This window comes from Arachis hypogaea, chromosome 3, assembly GCF_003086295.3.
Source record: "Arachis hypogaea cultivar Tifrunner chromosome 3, arahy.Tifrunner.gnm2.J5K5, whole genome shotgun sequence".
NCBI classification, from domain to species: domain Eukaryota; kingdom Viridiplantae; phylum Streptophyta; class Magnoliopsida; order Fabales; family Fabaceae; genus Arachis; species Arachis hypogaea.
The window spans coordinates 43,915,194-43,930,995 of NC_092038.1; the positions used below are offsets into that span (position 1 = coordinate 43,915,194).

Below are 15,802 nucleotides of genomic sequence, written 5' to 3' on the forward strand. Positions count from 1 at the left end.
CTGCACGTGTAAAGCTCAAGCTCAGCCCAAGCACACACCAAGTGCGCCCCGGAAGTGGATTTCTGCATCAATTACTTACTTCTGTAAACCCTAGTAGCTAGTCTAGTATAAATAGGACATTTTACTATTGTATTAGACATCTTTGGTCTCGGTTTTATTCCATTATTCATCTTAGGAGACTATTGATCATTCAGGGGGGCTGGCCATTCGGCCATGCCTGGACCTTCATCACTTATGTATTTTCAACGGTGGAGTTTCTACACACCATAGATTAAGGGTGTGGAGCTCTGCTGTACCTCAAGTTTTAACGAAATTACTACTATTTTCTATTCAATTCAGTTTATTCTGGTTCTAAGATATTCGTTGCACTTCACCATGACGAATGTGATGATCCGTGACATTCATCATCATTCTCACCTATGAACGCGTGACTGACAACCACTTCCGTTCTACCATAGACCGAACGCATATCTCTTGGATTCCTTAATCAGAATCTTCATGGTATAAGCTAGAATTGATGGCGGCATTCATGAGAATCTGGAAAGTCTAAACCTTGTCTGTGGTATTCCGAGTAGGATTCAAAGATTGAATGACTGTGACGAGCTTCAAACTCACGATTGTTGGGCGTGATGACAAACGCAAAAGAATTAAGGGATTCTATTCCGACATGATCGAGAACCGACAGATGATTAGCCGTGCTATGACAGAGCATTTGGACCATTTTCACTTAGAGGATGGGATGTAGCCATTGACAACGGTGATGCTCTACATACATCTTGCCATGGAAATGAGTAAGAAGGATTGGATGAAGGTAGTAGGAAAGCAGAGATTTAGAAAGAGCACAGCATCTTCATACGCCTATCTGAAATTCTCACCAATGATCTACATAAGTATTTCTATCTTTATTTTTTGTTTATTTATTATTATTATTCGAAAACTCCATAACCAATTATTATCCGCCTAACTGAGATCTACAAGATGACCATAGCTTGCTTCATACCAACAATCTCCGTGGGATCGACCCGTACTCACGTAAGGTTTATTACTTGGATGACCCAGTGCACTTGCTGGTTAGTTGTGCGAGGTTGTGAAGAAAGTGCTGAGTTATAAATGCGCATACCAAGTTGAATGTGTAACACCCTACCATACAGAGTCTTATGCTTAAGTCATAATTCAGAGAGGGCAAGGTATTACGACCTCTAAAATAAAAATTTAGTACATATAGTAGTATGAATGATTGATTATAACTAGGAGCCTTTGTAGAAAAAGGGGTAAACAAAAACCATCGCAACTCTAAAGCACAACACTCCGATCGACAACGTAACGAATAAGGATAAACCAACGCGAGATTATATATATACAAAGGAGTGTCAAAAACAGGAATATCAAGACTCAAGATCCGGCTGCGAAGATAACCGGTCCGAGCATAGCAATATATACATATGATAAAATAAGGAAAACCCCAAAGGAAACCCAAAGGGACACAAATACATAAAACCTATTCTCCAAAATCTCCCATAAGAGGAGTCATCACAGTTTGTATTATTTAATGGAGATAAAAGTATCTAAACAAAACATATAAACCAAAACATAGCCCCGAGAACAAAGGATCTTCGCAAATCTAGAAGTCTCCAGCATGCCTCAACGGGAAACCACACGTCCTGCATCTGAAAACCACATAATCCGCATGGGTGAGAACCAGAGGTCCCCAGCATGGTAACAGCTTCCACATATATAATACATAATAATGGAGGAAAGCCGAAGGCAATCCTAGAACTTCCTCCAAATAATATCAAAGCTTATAAACAAACTAAACCATAAAGGGCATCTGACTAAAGATTCTTCAGTCTAACTAATACTTCCCTTTCCAATTCCTTCAGACCTCCCAACCACCAGCAGGAGTATAAAGTAGCAAACACAGTTATATCAAGCAAGAAATATACAATTAGGAACAAGTAAGGCATTTAGACAATTAGCAAGTAATATGCAGTCAAATAGGCAATCTCAAACAATTCACATAATATGCATATGATGAATGCCTGTCCCTAGTGGCTGATGATATCATCTGTCGGTTATAGAGCCAACCCGACAAGTCCTGGTAGCTAACCATTGGACTGTCCCTCTGTCACGCATCCCCACCTCGAGTTATACTCATCATAAACTTGATCATAATCATGATCTATTTCCATCACCTTCACTGGTGAATACATACGGGGGCGAGCTCATCCGGGTCTTTCACAGTGCCCGGCCACACTTATGACATAGGGTCAAAAGAGTATCAAGTCTCAACCTGGAGCACGTGGTGGCTAGCCACTGCTACTACCCTGGGAAACTCGTATCTCCGATAGTGGAAGTGCAAATCACAATTATCAATAATTCAGCATAAACATGCATGAATTCTCATCCATGGATCAACATCCATATCAGCCATTCTGGCTCACGGTTAAATCCATAACCAGCCAATATTCATAGCATACACAGCTATTCCGGCTCACGGTTCAATCCAGAACCAGCCAATATATAAACAATTACGGCCCTTCGGCCAATGGCATAACCAGCACTTCCACCACCATCCTCCGCATCTCACATAATCATGCTTGATCCTCAATGATCATTCATTTTTCCCTTGCTTCACTCGCAAGTTACCTCATTCCCTAGCCCCTTTTTAATAGCTAGGCATGTCATATTGATTTAAGATATGAATGGTGAGATCGGAGGCTTAGAAGTATGAAATTTGGCTTTTAAAACTCAAAAATCAACTTTGGGATGAAAACAGGTCCACGCGTACGCGCACTCCACGCGCACGCGTGAATAGCCTCAAAACTTCATCAACGCGCAAGCATCATGCACGCTAACGCGTGGATTAAACATTTGCCAAGTGCACGCACGCGCAAGGGGTCATTCTGCTAAAAATTTTCTAAGTTAAAAGCTGCAGAATTCACCAATTTAAACCCCAATCTTCCAACGGACATAACTTTCTCATTTTAAATCGTTTTTCACCCGTTCTTCGAACGGCATGGACATCCCGGATCCAATTTCATTTCTAAATAGATTTGGCACAAAACAGAGATCCGTATTCCAAGTTATGTCCCACCAAAGTATGCCCAAAAACCATGTTTTTCATAAAAACCACAAAGTGCCATTTTCAAAACAAGCCATTTCCAACTCTTTTCTAAATCAATCAAAACATGTCATTTTCATCCCTTTTTCTTGAAATCAATCAAAATATATCAAATTCAACATCAAGCCTCCTCAACTCACACATTGACACTTCACCACAATTTATCAAAATCACTATCTCATCATTTTAACCCACTTCACCCAAGTGGCTCAAACTCAAACATATTGACATATCATATACTCTTTCTCATGCCAATTATCAACAACACCAATTCCACTAAATCATCATTGTACACAATCAATTTCATACTCACCATCAACATGGTTCAACCCACAATTCAACCATAACCAATCATCAAGCATATATCACAACATGCATATTTCTCATACATCATACCACCAAGGCATCATTAATCATCATCACATATATGACCACATCATATATATCAATAATTCAACAACATCAACAATTCAATGCCTATCTTAGGGCCTCTAGCCTAAGTATTTCCTACCACATTACATATTAGATACAGGAAACCGAAACCATACCTTAGCCGATTTCCCAAGCTCAACCGGAGCACTTCCAAACCACTTATCCACAAGCTCTCAAGGCCTCAATACCTCCAAGAACAGATTTTTCACCACCAAATCCCTTTTTCAATCTTTTCAAAATCACCAATCAAGCTCCAATATCCACACATACACAACCTAAGCCACAATCATCATACCCATACACAACATCTCAAAACCCAAACATCATAAAATCACAAATCACACTAGGGTTGAGAATCTTACCACACCCAAGGTCCAAGGAGACAAGATTAACCTTCTCCTTCAAGAGAGTTGGGTCCTATAACATCAAAGAACCCAAAATCTCAACATTTCACCCATGAAACTCGAAAATAAAGGCTGGAATTTCGAACAGAAACTTGTGGCTTACCTTAAGATTGAGTGTATGGGTTTTGTAGAGCTCTCCGCGGTGAACGCGTGGCCGCAAACAGAGCGGCAATCGGAGCTCTAGATCAAAAGTTATGGTGGTTTGAAGATTAAGCAAAGGAGAGAACTTGAGAGAGTGTTCTTCTCCCCCTCACTCTATTTCAGCTTGTGTGGGTAACAAATGAGGAGAGAGAGTGCTGAAAACTAGGGTTTTGGTTAAGTTATGTTGGGCCAAGGGCCCACTTTAGGTCCAATTGGCCCGGTTTGGCCCGTTCGGTCCAATCTTGGTCCGAATTCTATAAAATTGGTACCGAAATTCTCGTCTCAATCTCCTCTATCACATTTAGCCATAAAAATCACATTTTAGGCTTTCTAGAATAAATTCTCATTTATGGGTTAATTAACCGTTAATTAATCGGGTTTTACATTCTACCCACCTAATTGGGAATTTTGCCCACAAAATTCAAATGCAATTACCTGAGAATAAATGCGGATAATCCGTTCGCATCTCCGACTCAAGTTCCCAAGTGTGTTCCTCAACACCGCCTCGACTCCATGCCACTTTGACCAATGAAACCTCTTTTCCACGCAACCATTTGATACTAGTATCATCGATTCTGACCGGAGCCACTAGAAGCGTCAAATCTTCCCTCAACTGAACCGACTCAGGTTCCAACACATGGCTAGCATCAGGAGTGTACTTCCGAAGCTGCGACACGTGAAACACATCGTGCAGATTCGAAAGATGAGGTGGTAGAGCCATCCGATACGCCACCGATCCAATCCTCTCCAGGATTTGAAATGGACCAATGTATCGAGGATTCAACTTCTTTGCCTTAATCGCCCTACCTACTCCCGTGGTCGGAGTAACCTTAAGGAAAACATGATCTCCTTCCTCGAATTCTAAGGGCTTTCGCCTCTGATCGGCGTAACTCTTTTGACGACTCTGCGCCGTAAGCATCCTATCACGGATTTTCTTGACTTGTTCAGTAGTCTCAGCTATCATTTCCGGCCCTAACAAGCTTTTCTCTCCAGCTTCATACCAACATAGCGGAGATTGACATTTCCTCCCATACAAGGCCTCATACGGAGCCATTCCGATGCTCGCATGATAACTATTATTGTATGCAAACTCCACTAATGGCATATACCGATCCCAACTCGCCGGTTGGTCCAAAACACAAGCTCTCAACATATCCTCTAATGTTTGGATTGTCCTCTCAGATTGACCATCTGTTTGAGGATGGTAAGCCGTGCTCAAGCTTAATTGGGTTCCAAAAACTTTCTGAAATGCACCCCAAAACCTTGAAGTGAAACGAGGATCTCTATCAGAGATTATAGTAGCAGGTACACCATGAAGTCTCACAATCTCCTTTATGTATAACCGTGCTAGCTCCTCAAGGGTGTAAGTCATCCGAATGGGCAAAAAGTGAGCTGACTTCGTTAGTCGGTCCACAATCACCCAACTAGCATCAAAACCAGCCCTAGTCCTTGGCAATCCCGACACAAAGTCCATTGCAATACTTTCCCACTTCCATTGTGGAATCTCTAAAGGTTGCAACATCCCGGAAGGTCTTTGATGTTCAATCTTTACCTTTTGACAAGTTAAGCACTTTGATACATATTCCGCCACATCATTCTTCATACCCGGCCACCAGAACATTGCCTTTAAATCATGGTACATCTTAGTACTTCCCGGGTGAATGGAGAATCCGCTTTTGTGTGCCTCCTTTAAAATATCTTGCCTCAAAGTGCCCACATCCGGCACAATGATCCTACCCTTGAATCTCCATAACCCATCTTTTTCTTCCGACACTCTCCATTGTTTTCCTTGCTCAATAGCCGGTAACACCATCCATAACGCTTCATCATTTTGATGAGCCTTTAGGAGTTCGGACTTAAAGTCACTTGAGATTTCTAATCGGCTCAAACACAAAGTTCCGGATACTTCTCGAGCACCAATTTTCAGACTCTCAAATCCCTTGAGCAACTTCTCCTCTTGAAGCATCATCCAAGCCACATATAACGACTTCCGACTTAACGCATCCGCCACTACGTTCGCCTTTCCCGGATGGTAATGCAACTCAAAGTCGTAGTCCTTCAACAATTCCATCCACCTTCTCTGCCTCATATTAAGCTCTTTCTGATCAAAGAGATACTTCAAGCTCTTATGATCAGAGAAAACTTGGAACTTAACCCCATAGAGATAATGCCTCCACACCTTCAAGGCAAACACAACTGCAGCGAGTTCCAAATCATGCGTAGGATAACTAACTTCATGAGGTCTCAACTGTCGTGAGGCATACGCCACCACATTATAATGCTGCATCAGCATGCACCCTAGACCCTTCAATGAGGCATCACAATACACCTCAAATGGCTCATTCGGCTCAGGTAACACTAACACAGGTGCAGTGGTCAACTTTTTCTTCAATGTCTGAAAGCTCTCCTCGCACTCAGGAGTCCAAACAAACGGAGTGTCTTTGCGGGTTAACTTTGTCATTGGCAAAGCTATCTGTGAAAAGCCCTTGATAAACCTTCGGTAATAGCCAGCTAAACCCAGAAAACTCCTTATCTCTGTTACGGTGGTTGGTTGCTTCCAATCCATCACAGCCTCCGCCTTAGTTGGATCTACGGCTATTCCCTTCTTACTCACCACATGGCCCAAAAACTTCACCTCACTCTTCCAAAACTCACACTTCGATAGTTTTGCATAGAGTTTCTTCTCCTTTAGAATCTGCAATACGGTCCTCAAGTGTTCCGCATGCTCTTCTTCAGTCTTGGAATAAATCAGTATGTCATCAATGAAGACAACAACGAATTTATCCAAAAACGGACGGAAAACTCTATTCATGTAATCCATAAATACCGCAGGAGCGTTCGTCAATCCAAAAGACATTCGTAATGACCATAACGAGTCCTGAAAGCGGTCTTAGGGATATCCTCATCCCTCACTCTTATCTGGTAATAACCGGATCGCAAATCGATCTTGGAGAAAACTCCAGCTCCTTGTAACTGATCCATGAGATCATCAATTCTCGGCAATGGGTACTTATTCTTTATTGTAACCTTGTTCAGCTGCCTGTAATCCACACAAAGCCGCATACTCCCATCCTTCTTCTTTACCAATAATACTGGAGCACCCCACGGAGAGACACTTGGTCGTATAAAATTCTTTCCCAACAAATCCTCTAACTGAGACTTTAGCTCGTTCATCTCTAACGGTGACATCCTATAAGGAGCACTTGAGATTGGTCCCGCCCCGGGCACCAATTCAATAGCAAATTCAACCTCTCGGTTAGGTGGAAACTCATCAATATCATCAGGAAACACTTCTGGAAACTCACACACAACCGGAATCTGCTCCAACCTTTGATCATCACCCGAAACACCCGCGGCTAACAACATGATACCCTGACATTCGGTCCCGGAACAGTTCACCATCATCGAATTCAAGTAATAATTATTCACCACGACCGGCCCTTCGGTATCTTCCGGCATAAAGTACACCGACTTTGTAGAACAATCTAGCAGAACATGGTTCTTAGATAACCAGTCCAATCCCAAGATAAGATCAAGACCAATCATCGGTAAGCAGACTAAATTATGAACAAAATCACGCTGCTTGAACCTAAAGGAAACTTCCGAGCATCCTAGCCTAGTTACCATGGCTTCGTGGGTAGCATTGTACACTCTTAGATCATAACCTAAAGTTACAATCTTCAATCCTAACTCATGGGCTTTCTCAAATGCAATGAATGAATGCGATGCTCCCGAATCAAATAAAGCATTTAAAGTTTGTCCAGCCATTTCACAGTTACCTCGAATAAGTGTCTCGGATCCCTCAGCTCCTACAGCTGAAGTGGTGAACACCCGACCAGTCTGTTGTGCTTTCCCAGCACCTTGTTTCTGCTTCTCAGGACAATTTGCGGCTTTATGCCCTGCCTTTCCACAAGTGTAGCACAAACCCCATCCGGCCTTGCATGGTATTCCCGGATGGTGACTTCCACACCTAGTACAAGCTTGATCATTCTGAGGCTGCTTCCCATACCTTTTTCCTTGGGGGTTGTTGTTATTGTTGGGCCTCCTAAAAGAGCTTCCCCTCTTGAAAGACGGACCTCTAGGTGCAAAGCTCTTCCCTCGGTTCTGTGGGAATGATCCCCTTTGACTCCCTTTCTCAGCGGTTGCCCTCTTCACACACTCTTCAGCAACCCTACACTTGTTTACCAACTCGGAGAAAGTCCTAATCTCCATTGGTCCCACTGAACTGAAAATATCACTCCGGAGTCCTCCTTCATACTTAACACACTTCCATTCCTCATATTCCACCGGAGTCCCTTGGCACATACGAGAGAACCTGAACAGCTCCTCAAACTTGTCAGTATACTCTGATATGGACATAGTACCCTGCTTCAGCTGTAACAATTCAAGCTCCTTGGCCGTCCTAGCAGAAGTCGGAAAGTACTTCTTATAGAACTCTTCTTGGAAGACATTCCAGGTGATATAATCATCACCCTGCTGCAGAAGACGTCGGATACCTTGCCACCAATGCGACGCTTCACCTATGAGCATATAGGTAGCAAACTCAACACGCTGTCCTTCAGGTACCACTTGTGCTTGCAGTGCTCGCTCTATAGCCTGAAACCATGTATCAGCCTCAGTCGGACTAGTAGTTCCCTTGAACTTAGGCGGATTAACCTTCAAAAAGTTTGCCAGTGTCATCGGGCCCTAAACTCCACCTCCATCATTACCATGGTTGTTCATCTGTTGACCAAGAGCCTCAGCAGTGGCTTGCATAGCAGCAGCCATATTCTCCAACGCAGTCATAAAGTTCACCGGGTCATTAGGGTTATTCTCCGGTGCACGAGCATTCGTACGACCTCTCGCACTACCTCTACCGCGTCCACGAGGCGCCATCTGGTACCTATACACACCAAACAATTGATATTAAGTTGATCAGTCTCAATATCGGAAGTCTAGTGCTTCAAAGTCCCAAATGCATGCTCATGAACGTTTATGCCAATTATATCAAGCAGATATACTAATAGCACATAACACACACACAGAGAATGCACAGAAGCATAATCAGTCCATCCCTCAGGCTCTACAGGAACGAACTGCTCTGATACCATAATGTAACACCCTACCATACAGAGTCTTATGCTTAAGTCATAATTCAGAGATGGCAAGGTATTACGACCTCTAAAATAAAAATTTAGTACATATAGTAGTATGAATGATTGATTATAACTAGGAGCCTTTGTAGAAAAAGGGGTAAACAAAAACCATCGCAACTCTAAAGCACAACACTCCGATCGACAACGTAACGAATAAGGATAAACCAACGCGAGATTCTATATATACAAAGGAGTGTCAAAAACAGGAATATCAAGACTCAAGATCCGGCTGCGAAGATAACCGGTCCGAGCATAGCAATATATACATATGATAAAATAAGGAAAACCCCAAAGGAAACCCAAAGGGACACAAATACATAAAACCTATTCTCCAAAATCTCCCATAAGAGGAGTCATCACAGTTTGTATTATTTAATGGAGATAAAAGTATCTAAACAAAACATATAAACCAAAACATAGCCCCGAGAACAAAGGATCTTCGCAAATCTAGAAGTCTCCAGCATGCCTCAACGGGAAACCACACGTCCTGCATCTGAAAACCACATAATTTGCATGGGTGAGAACCAGAGGTCCCCAGCATGGTAACAGCTTCCACATATATAATACATAATAATGGAGGAAAGCCGAAGGCAATCCTAGAACTTCCTCCAAATAATATCAAAGCTTATAAACAAACTAAACCATAAAGGGCATCTGACTAAAGATTCTTCAGTCTAACTAATACTTCCCTTTCCAATTCCTTCAGACCTCCCAACCACCAGCAGGAGTATAAAGTAGCAAACACAGTTATATCAAGCAAGAAATATACAATTAGGAACAAGTAAGGCATTTAGACAATTAGCAAGTAATATGCAGTCAAATAGGCAATCTCAAACAATTCACATAATATGCATATGATGAATGCCTGTCCTTAGTGGCTGATGATATCATCTGTCGGTTATAGAGCCAACCCGACAAGTCCTGGTAGCTAACCATTGGACTGTCCCTCTATCACGCATCCCCACCTCGAGTTATACTCATCATAAACTTGATCATAATCATGATCTATTTCCATCACCTTCACTGGTGAATACATACGGGGGCGAGCTCATCCGGGTCTTTCACAGTGCCCGGCCACACTTATGACATAAGGTCAAAAGAGTATCAAGTCTCAACCTGGAGCACGTGGTGGCTAGCCACTGCTACTACCCAGGGAAACTCGTATCTACGATAGTGGAAGTGCAAATCACAATTATCAATAATTCAGCATAAACATGCATGAATTCTCATCCATGGATCAACATCCATATCAGCCATTCCGGCTCACGGTTAAATCCATAACCAGCCAATATACACAGCTATTCCGGCTCACGGTTCAATCCAGAACCAGCCAATATATAAACAATTACGGCACTTCGGCCAATGGCATAACCAGCACTTCCACCACCATCCACCGCATCTCACATAATCATGCTTGATCCTCAATGATCATCCATTTTTCCCTTGCTTCACTCGCAAGTTACCTCATTCCCTAGCCCCTTTTTAATAGCTAGGCATGTCATATTGATTTAAGATATGAGTGGTGAGATCGGAGGCTTAGAAGTATGAAATTTGGCTTTTAAAACTCAAAAATCAACTTTGGGATGAAAACAGGTCCACGCGTACGCGCACTCCACGCGCACGCGTGAATGGCCTCAAAACTTCATCGACGCGCAAGCGTCATGCACGCTAACGCGTGGATTAAACATTTGCCAATCGACGCGTACGCGTCAACCACGCGTACGCGTGGGCGTCCTCGTGCCCCAGGCACAACACTGGCACAGTTCTGGCATAACTCTCTGGAAATTGGCTGGGCATTGGGTGCAGCACAATCGGCGCGCCCGCGCACATCACGCGCACGCGTGGATGGCATTTTCGGGAAGAACGGCGCGCACGCGCCAAGTGCGCGCACGCGCAAGGGGTCATTCTGCTAAAAATTTTCTAAGTTAAAAGCTGCAGAATTCACCAATTTAAACCCCAATCTTCCAACGGACATAACTTTCTCATTTTACATCGTTTTTCACCCGTTCTTCGAACGACATGGACATCCCGGATCCAATTTCATTTCTAAATAGATTTGGCACAAAACAGAGATCCGTATTCCAAGTTATGTCCCACCAAAGTATGCCCAAAAACCATGTTTTTCATAAAAACCACAAAGTGCCATTTTCAAAACAAGCCGTTTCCAACTCTTTTCTAAATCAATCAAAACATGTCATTTTCATCCCTTTTTCTTGAAATCAATCAAAATATATCAAATTCAACATCAAGCCTCCTCAACTCACACATTGACACTTCACTACAATTTATCAAAATCACTATCTCATCATTTTAACCCACTTCACCCAAGTGGCTCAAACTCAAACATATTGACATATCATATACTCTTTCTCATGCCAATTATCAACAACACCAATTCCACTAAATCATCATTGTACACAATCAATTTCATACTCACCATCAACATGGTTCAACCCACAATTCAACCATAACCAATCATCAAGCATATATCACAACATGCATATTTCTCATACATCATACCACCAAGGCATCATTAATCATCATCACATATATGACCACATCATATATATCAATAATTCAACAACATCAACAATTCAATGCCTATCTTAGGGCCTCTAGCCTAAGTATTTCCTACCACATTACATATTAGATACGGGAAACTGAAACCATACCTTAGCCGATTTCCCAAGCTCAACCGGAGCACTTCCAAACCACTTATCCACAAGCTCTCAAGGCCTCAATACCTCCAAGAACAGATTTTTCACCACCAAATCCCTTTTTCAATCTTTTCAAAATCACCAATCAAGCTCCAATATCCACACATACACAACCTAAGCCACAATCATCATACCCATACACAACATCTCAAAACCTAAACATCATAAAATCACAAATCACACTAGGGTTGAGAATCTTACCACACCCAAGGTCCAAGGAGACAAGATTAACCTTCTCCTTCAAGAGAGTTGGGTCCTATAACATCAAAGAACCCAAAATCTCAACATTTCACCCATGAAACTCGAAAATAAGGGCTGGAATTTCGAACAGAAACTTGTGGCTTACCTCAAGATTGAGTGTATGGGTTTTGTAGAGCTCTCCACGGTGAACGCGTGGCCACAAACGGAGCGGCAATCGGAGCTCTAGATCAAAAGTTATGGTGGTTTGAAGATTAAGCAAAGGAGAGAACTTGAGAGAGTGTTCTTCTCCCCCCTCACTCTATTTCAGCTTGTGTGGGTAACAAATGAGGAGAGAGAGTGCTGAAAACTAGGGTTTTGGTTATGTTATGTTGGGACAAGGGCCCACTTTAGGTCCAATTGGCCCGGTTTGGCCCGTTCGGTCCAATCTTGGTCCGAATTCTATAAAATTGGTACCGAAATTCTCGTCTCAATCTCCTCTATCACATTTAGCCATAAAAATCACATTTTAGGCTTTCTAGAACAAATTCTCATTTATGGGTTAATTAACCGTTAATTAACCGGGTTTTACAGAATGCCATTATTAGAGATCACAATTTCGTGCACCAAGTTTTTGGCGCTGTTGCCGGGGATTGTTCAAGTTTGGACAACTGACGGTTCATCTTGTTGCTCAGATTAGGTAATTTTCTTTTTATTTTCTTTTCAAAATTTTTTCAAAAAAATATTTTTCAAAATTTCTCATCTGTTTTCGAAAATTATTCTAAATTTTTAAGAATGAGTTCTAGAGTTTCATGTAACATGTTGAATCCTAGCTGACTGTAAAGCCATATCCAAATCCTTTTGGAATGAGACTTCAACTAATCACCTCAATGCATGTAATGCCATCCTAAAGCTGGATGGCTATTAAGCCATGTCCAACCCTTGGATTGGAGCTTTAGGCTACCATTGAAAGATTCCTGGAATTCTTAAAAATTTTGAATTTCTTATTTTCTTTTTCCTCTATATTTTTCGAAAATAATAAAAGAAAATACAAAAAAATTCATAAAATCATAAAAAGCAAAAATATTTTGTGATTCTTGTTTAAGTCTTGTGTCATGTTTTAAGTTTGGTGTCAATTGCATATTCATCTTGTTCTTGCATTTTTCGAAAATTCATGCATTCATAGTGTTCTTCATGATCTTCAAGTTGTTCTTGGTAAGTCTTCTTGTTTGATCTTTAAATTTTCTTGTTTTGTGTTGTATGATATTTTCATGTGCATTTTTGCATTCATAGTGTCTAAACATGAAAGATTTCTAAGTTTGGTGTCTTGCATATTTTCTTTGCATCAAAAAATTTTCAAAAATATGTTCTTGATGTTCATCATGATCTTCAAAGTGTTCTTGGTGTTCATCTTGACATTCATAGTGTTCTTGCATGCATCATGTGTTTTGATCCAAAATTTTCATGTTTTGGGTCATAATTGTGTTTTTCTCACTCATCATTAAAAATTTAAAAATAAAAAAATATCTTGTCCTTTTTTTTTCTCAAAATTTCAAAAATTTGAGTTGACTTAGTCAAAAAATTTTTAAAATTAGTTATTTCTTGTAAGTCAAGTCAAATTTTCAATTTTTTAAAACCTTATCTTTTCAAAACTTTTTCAAAAAATCAAATCTTTTTCATTTTTCTTACTATTTTTCGAAAATTTTAATTTAATTTTTCAAAATCTTTTTCTTATTTTATTTTACTTTATTGTTAAGAAATGTTTAATCTTTAAATTCTAGAATCATATCTTTTAGTTTCTTGTTAGTCAAGTAATTAATTTTAATTTTAAAAATTAAATCTTTTCCAACCATATCTTTTTTATCATATCTTTTTCAAAATTTTATCTTTTTCAAAAATTTGATTTCAAAATATCTTCTTATCTTCTTATCTTTTCAAATTTGATTTTCAAATCTTTTTCAACTAACTAATTGACTTTTTGTTTGTTTCTTATCTTTTTCAAAACCACCTAACTACTTTTCCCTCTCTAATTTTCGAAAATTTCTCCTTCCTTTTCAAATTTCTTTTAATTAATTAATTGTTTTAAATTTTAATTTTAATTTTATTTCACCTTTAATTTTCGAAAATCATTAACTCCTTTTCAAAAATTATTTTCGAAAAATTCTCTCTCTCATCTTATTCTATTTATTTATTCATTTACTAACACTTCTCTTCATCTCAAATCTCTGCTCCTATCCTCACCCTTGTCTTTGGATTATTCATTCTTTTTCACTCTTATTCCCTTTCTTCTTCTACTAACATAAAGGAATCTCTATACTGTGACATAGAGGATTCCTCTTCCTTTTCTGTTCTCTTCTTTCTCATATGAGCAGGAAAAAGGAAAAAGGAATTCTTGTTGAAGCTGATCCTGAACCTGAAAGGACTCTGAAGAGAAAACTAAGAGAAGCTAAATTACAACAATCCAGAGACAACCTTACTGAAATTTTCGAACAAGAAAAGAATATGGCAGCCGAACCTAACAACAATAATGCAAGGAGAATGCTTGGTGATTATACTACACCTACTTCCAAGTTTAATGGAAGAAGCATCTCAATTCCTGCCACTGGAGCAAACAATTTTGAGCTGAAACCTCAACTAGTTGCTCTAATGCAACAAAACTGCAAGTTTCATGGACTTCCATCAGAAGATCCCTACCAGTTTTTAACTAAGTTCTTGCAGATCTGTGAGACTGTTAAGACTAATGGAGTAGATCCTGAAGTCTACAGGCTCATGCTTTTCCCTTTTGCTGTAAAAGACAGAGCTAGAACATGGTTGGACTCACAACCTAAGGATAGCCTGGACTCTTGGGATATACTGGTCACGACCTTCTTGGTTAAATTCTTTCCTCTTCAAAAGCTGAGCAAGCTTAGAGTGGATGTTCAGACCTTCAAGCAAAAAGATGGTGAATCCCTCTATGAAGCTTGGGAAAGATACAAGTAGATGACCAAAAAGTGTCCTTCTGACATGTTTTCAGAATGGACCATGATAGATATATTCTATTATGGTCTGTCTGAGTTCTCTAAGATGTCACTGGATCATTCTGCAGGTGGATCCATTCACCTATAGAAAATGCCTGCAGAAGCTCAGGAACTTATTGAAATGGTTGCAAATAACCAATTCATGTACACTTCTGAGAAGGATTCCGTGAATAATGGAATGCCTCAGAGGAAGGGAGTTCTTAAAATTGATGCTCTGAATGCCATATTGGCTCAGAACAAAATGTTGACTCAGCAAGTCAACATAATTTCTCAAAGTCTGAATGGATGGCAAAATGCATCCAACAGTACTAAAGAGGCAACTTCTGAAGAAGAAGCTTATGATCCTGAAAACCCTGCAATGGCAGAGGTAAATTACATGGGTGAACCTTACGGAAACACCTATAATTCTTCGTGGAGAAATCATCCAAATTTCTCATGGAAGGATCAACAATAGCCTCAACAAGGCTTTAATAATGGTGGAAGAAATAGGTTTAGCAATGGCAAGCCTTTTCCATCATCTTCTCAGCAACAGACAGAGAATTTTGAGCAGAGCACCTCTAACTTAGCAAATATAGTCTCTGATCTGTCTAAGGCCACTTAAGCTTCACGAGTGAAATAAGGTCCTCCATTAGAAATTTGGAGGCACAAGTGGGCCAGC

General features: G+C 40.4%; 1 non-coding gene across 1 annotated transcript; it reads right to left on the minus strand.

The window, feature by feature from the left end:
• Window positions 1-15,028: 15,028 nt before the first annotated feature.
• Window positions 15,029-15,132, minus strand: LOC112793090 (small nucleolar RNA R71). The gene has a single exon (XR_003197799.1). It is a non-coding gene; the product is annotated as a small nucleolar RNA R71 (small nucleolar RNA).
• Between the last annotated feature and the right edge of the window lie 670 nt (window positions 15,133-15,802).